Source organism: Conger conger, chromosome 1, assembly GCF_963514075.1.
Source record: "Conger conger chromosome 1, fConCon1.1, whole genome shotgun sequence".
NCBI lineage: Eukaryota > Metazoa > Chordata > Actinopteri > Anguilliformes > Congridae > Conger > Conger conger.
In genome coordinates this window covers 12,324,288-12,336,537 of record NC_083760.1, presented here as the reverse complement: position 1 = coordinate 12,336,537, position 12,250 = coordinate 12,324,288, and positions in this window count along the sequence as shown.

Genomic DNA, 12,250 nt, shown 5'->3' with positions numbered 1-12,250 from the left:
GATCTTAGTTCAGTGTAATTGCCAGTTCCTGTTGTTACAGGTTGTGTTTCACAGAGTACCATTACTGGAAAGTGTATTCAAGATTATAATGACAAATGACAGAAATCAATCAATTATAGAGGATACATAACCAGTGCTACTTAAAATGTAATATGGAAACTGCAGAGGAACATAGGTATAAATTAAACATATAAATGTCTCATTAGTTGAACTATGCTATAAAGGCTACATAATGCTGTCATAATCATGACATAACACCTGTCACATATGGAAGCATATTACTCACACTCATGACACACGTTATGTCATTGCGATAAGGAATGCAATAAATTTGACCAAACAACCGTTTCAAAAATAACCACTTCGAAGTGATTGTGGTATGCATAATTCAATAATGCAATAATTCAGTGTAATCATATCTATTGCAAGCTGCAATCCACTGTCATGACCGGTTGTGAGAGGCAATATTCGACTGACAGTCATAGCATAGTTCAAGTAAAGCGTTACCGTTTCAGATGTGGGAAAACTGAAAGAACCAAATACAAATTATGTAAATATGATGCCAAAACATCATGCACTTCCACATCTACTTGGCTACAAGCAAATACCCCACCCCACTCCACCCCCACACCAGCTCTGCCTGTATTTAGGCGTTACCCCTGTAAATAATTGGGAATTAAAAGGTGATAATTATGAGGTCGGACCATGCATTTCCCAGTCTGTTCCCACAGCAGATCAGCCCTGCACTAAGTGATTTGGGCCTGCAGTATGGATTCTGCCCGGAGATCAGAGGCTGGGTGGAAACTGGACCGGATCCAGGCGTGCTCGTAAGATGCGATGTAAGATATGTCCCAGACAAAGCCAGGGTGCGTGCAGGCCAATAAAACACACTGTTCATATCCTGTAATCTGTGCCCTCGTCAGACCAGCTGCTTTTCTCAATCCAAACAGCGTAACAGCGCATTCAAAGAGTTTCCAAAACATGTCACCTACCCCACGAGAAGACGAAAAACAAGACATTTTTAAAAACCTGACCGTACACATTTTCTGTACTATGGTGTCTATTTATAAGACACAGCCTTGCTGTCAGCATCCAGCTGACAAAACTGGATCTGCATCAGGGAAGAGGAACAAGGGGAACAACTTGCTACTTCACGACAGGCACAATGCCTTGCAGTGACTCAAAGTGTAAACATTTCATGTAGCTGCTTTGTAAATGTCAAATTGTGCTTAATATTCTGATCCAAGACAAGATGTGTCTGAGGTTATAAAACGAAAAAATCATGGTTACAGTAATCTTCGTTAATTGTTACATCTTTCATATACGCAGCGAAATTGCGTTCTTACATTCACAAAACGTCAGATTACAGAGTGCCACAGCACAGGCACAAATCAGCGTTCACTATATCCCTACATCTCTGTACATCATCATAAAATGTGAACTACACAAGGGAAATATTTTGAAAAACATGGGTTTATATGGAAAACCTGGCTCAGTGTTTGCATGAATGACAGCAGCATTCATCTTATCCCTGTTTGCAGATCAGCAGACTGTCGGCAGGGCAGTACATCTCCATGCAAGCCTGCCTCGGAGAGACACACGCCAGGGAAACCTCAGCTCGCACACCTTGCCTACTTACAGAGGGCCGGTCTGACCCAGCATATTTATCTAACTCAACACCCAGGGGAACCAGGAGTCCTGTTACCACAGAGGCGCCATCCGTACTGACCCGGAGGAGAGGAACACGTAAAAAACCGCCTCTCTCTCACACAGGCACTGTAGGTCAATACCCACCAACAACAAGGCGTGCTAAATTCAGGGGAAACTGAGACTAAATCTATAACAAATGCAAATGTGTTCTTCATGGATTTTATTTATTTTAAAGTGCTATAAGGGGGCACTCAGTTTCAGACCTACTGTAGTTCATCCCAGGTAGTGCAGGGAAGGAGAAATATGGCTCTGAAATGGAGGAAATGCTTCATGAATGTAACCAACCTAAGTGTGCTTGGCTAATGATTTATTTTTCCCCCCAGAGCGCAACTGTGTACTAGCTAGTGGGTCACAGTCAAGCAGCCTCCAGCGTCCATTTTAAACAGCTGATGCTCAAGCCCGTCTCCTTGTTGGTTGTGACCTCTGATCAGGACAGATTTGCGGCAGCAGGCCTCAAAGTGCAAAGCTATTGCTCATATCTGTGGCTTTGCAACACAGCGGCTAGAATCTAGCACTATTCTCATCTGCCATGTCCCCTAGTGCCAATCGTTTAATAATCAATTTCACATAATCAGATCAAGGCACCGCTCTGCTCATTCAAAAGCCTGAGCCTAATTTATAAAATGTTCTTCAATCAATATCTTAAACATTGTCTTGCCCGGAAAACCATTTATAAAATCCCACTCTTTGATGTGGATATGACCGTAATGAACTCTATGTAAAGCATATACTACACAAAGGACCATTACTCGCAATGCGGAAGTACTGAATTGTTTATGGCTGTTTTCACACCTGGAGAATATCATTTAAGTTATCATTAAATTTCAGGTTGCAAGAAATGCAACCTTTTTTTATAGGAAAATGGCTGTTATTGGCCGCATTTGCAAGAAAATATGTTCACATGAGTTCAAGCCCCTGTATATATTCAATCACTCATCAAGACCTATACACCAGCAAGACCCCTCCGTTCTGCCACTTTGTGCCGTCTGGCGCCTCCCCCTTGCCACACCTGCACTTCTCGCTCACGACTGCTGTCTGTCCTGGGCCCACGGTGGTGGAATGACCTCCCAGTGGATGTCAGAATGGCTGAGTCTCTGACCTCCTTCAAGCGCAGACTGAAGACTCATCTCTTCAGGCTACACCTTTCCCTCCCTAACTCACCACCATGATTAGCCTTATATATGCCATAGACTGCAATGGCACTTATATAGTTGTACAGATTTTTGTTTTTTGTATTAGTTATTGTATTGTTGTACTCGGGGTATTCTAGCTGCCAACTATGGTATGCTAGTTTGGAAGTTGATGTATTCTTCAAGGGTTCTGATTAACTGTATGTTTACACTAGGACTCGGAACTGTACTGTCCTCTCAGGTCCTCTTCGCACTTGTACTTGTGTTTGATCTGCACTTCATTGTACGTCGCTCTGGATAAGAGCGTCTGCTAAATGCCATGTAATGTAATGAAATGTAATGTAAACTGGAGTTCACTCGAAGTGTATATACACTACCTCAGGTGTGGAAAACACTGATAAAATGAGACCGTGTGTGTTATTCTAGAGATTCATGGAGAGATTATTACACTTAACAGAGTAAAACAGCAGACACAGAAATACATGAATTACCACGTTCAGCACTGATAGGTGTTGGTCAGCCTCTTTGTAAACAGGGTTCAGGCCTAATCTGCAAACAAAGTGCTCAGATGTGTGGCTGACAGCATGCCATGAAACCAATAGGACAAGGTTATTTTTAGGTGCGGAGTAATTGTTTAACTCAGGGACAGATTTTGTGACGTATGCCGGAGGCTGCAAAGCAGGCTTACAGTAAAAGGATTGCCAGAGTTTGCCACCTGAGAAAGGGGAAGTAAAGTGGATTAGCATGCGAATGATTCTTCGTTCTTAAGATCCGTTAAACGAAAGGGTTTACCCAGGGCCGTCGCTAGTGGGGTGAAAGGCGGTGACCGTTCTAGGGCCCCACAGCTTGTGGGGGGGGGGGGCCTGTAGCTGGAGAGGGCCCACAAAAATGCCAGTATGAATGGGGGCCAGAGCAATATTCTTTCAGGGCGGCACTTGTGCCCTAGCACCCTGGGCTGGATCAGGGCACCTAACCCAACGCCTCACTATAGTCAGCGCATGTACTGTGTATCCGTACCCCTCCCCTACACTGCAATTCACAGTATCACAGAAGTGTTGTCTCCATTGCAGAAATGACAGTGGCGCACTGGCTAAGAGACATTAATATCCCAGCCTGCAACAGAAGCGATCCAGGCTCAGTTTTTCACATGTTTACTGAACAGCTGGGGGAGGGTGGGGGGGTGGGGGGGGAGTTCTGTGACCGAGAGCTGAAAAATGGTTAGCGTTGCTTGAAATAACGAGTTTCTGCTTGTGGCACTACAGAAACACAAAATCTAATTTAGGACAGTCTTTTTTCAAGGATATTCCCTCTCTCTTCCTCTCGTTCCTCTCTCTTCCTCTCTCTCTCTCTCTCTCTCAGCTGTGGTCTTTCGGAATCTTGCTGCGAGTTTTCAGTGATGTAATATTCCTTTTAGTGAATTCAGACGTCTATTTTTAGCAGGGAGGAAAGCGTAGGAGGCAACACAAGTTGTTAGAAAGCTCTCAATGCAGACACAGAACATAGTACATCGCAGTTAAACCCATTTATGACGCATACGACACGGAAACTCAACACATTCTTTCCGGATAATGGAGCTGGAGCTACTTACAGAAGTGACTCGTATGCAAGAACGGAGCACTTCGCATGTTGCTATAGTAACCTCCGCGGTCCAATGTAAGGAGGCTTGCTTGTCGCTACATCGAGGAGTCAAACAGTAACCCTCCTTCTGAACCCGCTCGTAAGATTTTCATTCTGTGGTTCTGTGGTACATGTTTAAAAGCAGAAACCACGTTGCCTAGTGACAAACAGAAGAGCCGATATGACTGAAGGAATCAGGTTTACCTTACCGCGATGAAATAAATATGCACTTGCGATTATTGTTATTTTATGTCATATATTATGCATATATCATTTAATATATCAGATTCGTTTAAATGTATCTGTGATGCTGAGATCTGCAGAAACACTCTGCAGAAATAATATTATCATCCTCTTCTGCTGAAATGCACTTTTCGTAATAATTGTACTGTGACTGCCAAACTTTACCTGCATACTGTCTTCTTCAGAGCTAGAATAGGCCAGTCCTGCCAGGGAATTTAAGTAATATATACAGTATATCAAAACCTTCAGCAGTAAAGGAAGACAATAAAACTGGGAGAAATGTTCACGCTTCAGTGCCAATAAAAACAGACTATTTCTACATTTGAGAAATAATCAGGCTATAAAATGGGTGATATGAGCATGTTTGCCAATACAGAGCATTGCAAAAGACAATGCAATATAATGCAATATATAACAGGTGAGCCTAATATATTTGAGTAAATTGATTTATTTGATTGATTGATTTTGTGTATGCCTATTTAGCTATTGGCATACACTTTATTAGGTAGGCCTGCACACCAGCTTGTTAATGCAAATATTTAATCAGAACAATCACGCGGCAGCAACTAACTGCATAAAAGCATGCATACGTGGTCAAGAGGTTCATCTGTTTTTCAGACTAAATGTCAGAATGGGGAAGAAATGTGATCTAAGAGACTTTTACCATGGAATGAATGCTTGTGCCAGACATGGTGGTTTGAATAACTACAGATTGTCACGCACAGCAGTATTCAGAGTTTGCAGAGAATGGTGCGATAAACAAAAAACATCTAGTGAGCAGCTGTTCTGTGGGCAGAAACACCTTGTTAATGAGAGAAATCAGAGGAGAACGGCCAGACTGCTCGAAGCTGACAGGAAGGTGACAGTGAATGTACACTGTATGTGAATGTACAATAACCACACATTACAACAGTGGTATGCAGAAGAGCATCTCTGAACAGACAATCCATCCAAACTCAAAGTGGATAAGCTACATCAGCAGAAGAGTTAATAAGTCTAAAAAATAAGTCTAATAAATACCTAATATAGTGCTCCCTGAGTGTATGTGTGTAATGGTCGATGTTCAAACACAAAAAGGATTGACATTCCGCAGAACTGTAAGGCTACATACGTTACCGCTGAAAGCAACTTTGTTTAACCGCGGTTATGTTTCCAGGAGGACTTTGACAGAGGCTTAAGGATCAATGGTTCACAAAGCACTCCGATGTCACCCCTGAGAGTGAGTTACGGCAGGTCAGTTCGGGAGGGGGCAGCAGACTGTTAATTCAGCCTAACGAGGGGTGGCAGTTATAACGGGCGTCCATCACGGTGGGGGGGGGGGGGGTGTCATGACTCAGGGGGGAGGTGGCGGGGCAGGGACAGAGAGCGAGGCTGCCTAAACACGGAGATGAACCTGTCAGTGGCGTGGTATTAACACCCTCGGTCTGATTACAGGCGCATTCATCACAGCCGGCGGTGGATTTACTGTGGCTGTGCCTGGCGTGGCAGGTTACGGTTTGAGTCTGGAGCAGCACGGCGGCTGGAGCCAGCCTTTTTTTACGTCCTTGAGTTATTACGAGCCGGATACTCGTCCCCGAGATTTATTCTTAATTCCTGGGGATCCTTCAATACCTGAGCCTGATGAAAATCTGCGATCGATAAGCAAATGGCAACCAAAACAGCAAGCTGGCCCAAATTTATTGACGCGCAGTAAGTCGTGCTGTGCAGAAGCGCTGTGTCGGATTTCTGACCCCAGGGCGTCTATTAATTCTCCGCAGGTGAAGCGTCTCTCTGACTGGCAGCCCTGACAAAAATGTTCATCACAAGCAACACCCTAACCCCCTCCCCCCACAAACACACACACACACACACCACCTTTGATTCAGCACGAGCCTAAACCCCCCCCCGCCCCTCCCACTCTCATATCCTGACTACATCCCACCCCAGAGGGTACCCTGTATTACTTCATTTTGTCTGGCATTACAAATACAGGAATCTGTCATCAATACAGGAAGCTGTCCATTCCTTTATCTGGCTAAAGAGTGCATGCGTATTGAATACAGAAAAGAAGATATTTGGTTGGGTTCACTTCAGAATGAATATCCACTACATGGTGAACATAGCAACATCATGCCTCTACCGCAATGGTACACATGACTGCGATATTGATTGGATAAAACTAATCTGATCTATGATGTCACATTGTTAATGGGGATGTATTAGCTTGGAGATGGCAAGCAATCCCCAGCACATAAGAGCAAAGCATTTATGAACACAAAGCAATATTCATGCTGCTCCATCACGATGACACACTCCAAAAAGTCTAAAATAATCATTTCTATGGAGCATTATGTTCTGAAATGACACAGCTGTGTTTTAACACTGTCGTGCGCGCAGTAGAGGGCTAGCATGGAAGCTCGCTACGCCCAAGTATAATAACGCAGAATATAAAGCAGGAAGATTTTCTCCCTCGTCTATTGAGAGAAGATTGATTAAATCAACCAATTTCTCATAGCGGACAGCTGTTCGGGTCTGGCTACTAAATCAGCGGGCTGTAAAAGATTCATATCAAGGCTTTGCGGTGATCCATCACGGGGAACCACTCTGTGGCGCGTGTGGTCACACCGCGTCCGGCTCATTCCAGCCTGTGACTGATGTCAGGAGATGTCAGGTCCGGTCCGATCGCTTCATCTTCGCCCTGCCAGTGACTCCATGGGCGACTCCCTGGGAGAGGCATATTTTTAGACACCTTGCGGGAGGCCACCTGGCACGGATGCCTACTCAACATTTTATTTTCTTCACTGACACCGCCCCCCCCCCGGTTAATAGTTGAAAAAGTTTAAAATGGAGGCCCAGATCCATGATGGTCTTGCTTCAACAGTGCCCTGCCGAAAAAATCTGGTAGCTGGATGACCAGTTCAGATCAACTCCCAGTTCGACATGGTTTAGCTGGTTGACCAGTTCAGATCAGCTCCCAGCTTGACATGGCTTGAGCTATGTTTTGAGATAGCTACCAGCTCAGACAAGCTACCAGCGCTAGCTGGTTGACCAGCTCTATGACCAGCTCTATGACCAGCTTGGTCATGCTGGTTGTCTAGCTCATACCCAGCTAGATCAGCTTATGACCAGCTTGACCAGCTCAATTTTCAATCTGGTCAAGCTGGCATAGCTGGATTTTACAGCAGGGTGGTGATACTGTTCACATGTCCCACACCCCCGTTCCATACCAATGGAACAGAGCGTGAATCATCCATATTTTTTCAAATTGCAACTGGCACATGATTAAAAAGGGGATTTCTATTCATTCTGCCCCGCATTGTGTTCAAGAGGACAGAATGAGACACAATTCTCGTCTGTTAAGCAACGCCGGAAAAGCCCCTTATCGTTAATGGATAAACATTTCAGCCAACACAGAGGCAGTTTATTTACGAGCCCCTCTGCCTGAATATGGATTCATATCCACGTGTGGAACAGCACACTAAAAATAACTGAAAACACCATTTTTAATAATCTAGAAGGTGCAATAGCCATGGTATTATTTTATTAGCAGGGGGAAAATTAATTAGAAGTAGAACAAACTGTGACAGGATCAAGTCCCTTGGAGTCTGACAGCCTTGGGGAATTCGTGCTTGCAATCACTATTCGTTATGCTTTTAATTAATTTTCTACTGATGGAAGTACTTGCATATAATTAAGATATGATTCAGTACCCTGTCCAATATAAAAAATGAAGGGTGATCAATGCAATACCCCGTCAAATTAAACAAAGTTCATCTTTAACAATTATATTTAACAGTTCATTACAATTTTTTATTATTTTCATACTTTGTTGTAATATAGTTCAAGGCAGAACTTATATAATTAAGGATTCTGGTCATCATCATTCATTAATTAAGTAATCTCCTTTAATATATTTCACAGTCAAAGCTTGTCAGAAAATGACTACAAAAAGTTATCTTCAAAGAGAAAGGCCCTTTTTGATCGTGATGACAGGGGGAACGTTGATAAAAAGCGGAAGAGCCTCCATGATTGATGCCCCATGCTGAAATTCTCCTCTCATTTCTCAAAGCAGACTTCCTCTCCACATACCTCGGGGGCTTCCAGAAGTGCACTCACAGCTTCCAAAGAGTAGCTCCCCAACTGGAAAGGGTGTATTTAGGAAGATGCCCAGGTAAGTGACTCACCTGTCCACCTGGGACCGATGGAAATGACAGCTAATGTCAACCTGCTCTAGCAGCCTACATTTGCACATTGCCCTCAGTTTTAACAGTGTGTACTCTGCATTAAGGGCTAGCCTTGCACAGACATCAAATGGCAAACCAGAACAAAACCCCATTAAAGAAGGTAGCACCAAGTCTCCCTGTCCCCCACACCCCTTCTCACACCTCTTAATTCAGCTGGATACAACACACCTCCGGAAGACACATTTACCGCATGTTCTTTATCGCAAAATTCAACACAATGTCACGGCTGCAGGACATTATGAACAACCGTATGCCGCATAACTGCCAACCTTATGATTTCCTCCCACAAATTGTGAACGTTATAATCGGTTCATTAAAGAAACATCTCTGTCATGGAAAGACAAGCGGAGCTCTCCGTTAACAAGCTTTCCCGTCCTCTCATGAGGGACTGCCCACCGGAAGATCAATGTTCGACGTGTGAGCATTCACGACACGGGAGGAAAGACAAGGCAATTAGGGTTAATCTCACCCTGCCAAATCTGCATCAAGCCCTCATTATAAACCCATCGCTTGGGCCGGTCTTTAACATCCATCCAAAGCAGGAGCAAATGAGAAAAGCACGGCCATCTAATTACCACCATCTTATTCCCTCCAAAAGATACAAAGGCATAGACGTACCGCCTCTTTTGACACTTTAGACAGCATAAGGTGTATAAAGCTATGGCATTGGTTCGCTGTGTTTGACATCGGCTGGTTTCTCACAGTGATCCGATTAAGTGGACGTGTGTACAGCATGCACATCGGATATGTGAATGCATACGTGCATAAGCTGCGTAACGTCAAGGCCAATTTAATTACCGAGGGGCCGACGGCGTCTTAATTTCGAATACGCAGGTCGTGTAAAACGACAGACCCGTCCGATCCTGCTGAAGCAGGGGTTTTAGAGGTTAGGGCACGACGAGACTGAAAGCGTTCGCTGCATCCCTCCGTGACACGAAATATCTGCAGTGACATCCCACAGTGAGGGCGATTCCATAAAAAAACCTGCTGACGCCTCAAAGTGTCCACCTTCATTACCCAGAATGCATCAGAAGAGTAGTCTTCATCGCAGAGGTCCTCAGCGTGCGCCGGCCTCTCACCACGGGAACAGGATACGGTAGCCGCAGCTGGGACGCTTCCTGTTCTGACCCAGGAAACACAAAGTGATTTACACACCACATTGCAAAATGTGAGTTTTAAAGAACCCATAAACTAGCCTAATGAATCCACGAGACGGGCAGGGTGAAATCCCTGCTGTACGCATGTCACCAAAGAAAGAGGAGGCAGAAATAGAGCAACCTGCTGTGCTAAATACTGTATACTGTACATTTCAGGGCAAGGCATCCTGTAGCCTAGTGGCTAAGGTACATGACTGGGACCAGGAAAGTTCAGCATAGCCACGAAAAGATCCGCACAGCTGTTGGGCCCTCGAGCACGGCCCTTAACGCCACGTTGTTCCAGGTGGCATTGTCCCCTGCTCAGTCTAATCAACTGTAAGACGCTTTGGATAATACATTATTTATTATATTTCAGGGCTGTGACTGTGTGGTAGCCATTAATGTACCGCCACTTCATCAGTCCCTCCAGAGCCTATTCTCAGTGGTTGGCCAATACCTCTGAATACCCCCTGAATACCCCTGAATACCCCTGGTTATCAGACCCACTTCCTCCTACGGACGGGATCACTACTGCTGCTATTTTTGCCCCCCAACAACCCCCAGTCCCCCCAACATTGTTCATTAGCAAGACAAACGGCATTTGTTTTGGAGTGGAGAGCGCAGCGCAGAACATGTGTAATTGAATACGGCCGGATCGCAGCGCTTCCGTGTCCTTATTTACAGCTCCATCAGCCCTTCCCCTCACAGCCCAGCGCAATGTGATCCAGCTCTGGGGATCCGCCGCTGGGGCGGGCGCGTAGAGGGGGCACCCCGTCACAGCGGAAGAGTTGAGCAGGCTTCAGCTATCATCAGCACCGAAGAGAACCTTTTCACCTCTCCTTAAATTTCATCCACAGAGCACCTGGGCATTAACCGAGTCTGCATATTACAAAAATCCTTCGAAATACTGTACATAACAAATGCATGAAATGCCATTATGAGTATAATGTATAAAATGACAGGCAATCTTTAATGTTAAATAATATATGAGGGTTAAATATATTTTTTTCAGGAGTATTTATAGTACATGTATGCATGCCTCTGGGTGTGTGTGAGTGCATGTAGATTCTGGCAAAAGTCATATGGTTTGATATTTCATTCCTAAATATCACAACCATGCATTAATTCAACCTTGGGGCATCGCAAGTGCAGTAACGCACTAACGCACGCACCATTTCCAGTGCTGAGAATACAGTGCACAGTCAATTGCTAGAGGGACAGGCACATTTTATATTTAGATGATTTCTCTATGAATTGCACGTGAGTGTCTGGTGTTGACAGGCTCCAATGCAATATCAAGCACAACGGACCTCATGTTGACAGTTGAGCTCTTTATCCGAGTGCCTGCTTCAAGGCAGTGTGGAAAAAGAAAATCTCCCTCTCTCTCTCTCTCTCTCTCTCTCTCTCTCTCTCATTCTCTCTCTCCTTCTCTTGGGGTACATCCAATACTCAGAAAAATGTATCGTCCTGTTCTTTACTCATCCATCTCAAGATGAGTGGAGGAAAGGAGGATTTTTTTCAAGTATTGTGATGTAGAGTGCTAGCTAGTCAGGTAACACAGCACAGCAAAATGAGCCCCATTTAATGAAATGACAAACCCACAAGAAAAACAGACCCACAAGAAAAACAGACCCACAAAAACAGACGGGGCAAAAATGGTGATGGAGCCACGATGGTGTCATAATGCACGCACAGCAGCATTCAGGACGCTGAATAAATGCACCAGGAAGCCGTATACACTCCCCTCGCCATGTCCATAGTCACTGACCCTTTTCTCTTACAGAGTGTAAAACGATAGCAGGGGAGATAAGTGATCAGCCAGCAAAAACTGAAAAAAATATCTCAGTGGCCCTGTCCTCTTGTCCTTGTCTTGTCAGGAAACAGCAGTGTAAACTCACCTGCAACAGATCACCATTCCCATAACCTATATTTTCTAGGTCTACAGACGTCATTCTACAGACTCATCTGTCGGTGACCTGTTCTCGGAAATATGTGGTCTGTGAGACATGCATTGTTTCCAGGTGAAGCAGGGTAGGGGGGCTTTAGACACACAGGCGGGCTTAGGGTCTGAGTCCGTTTCACAGCAGGGATCCACAGTACCTCCCCAAATCTGCCCCGGGGGGTGGTGGAGGGCACACGTCCAGGTTCCATGGGGGGGATTTGGCTTTGTCAGTCAGCCCTTTCAGCACAC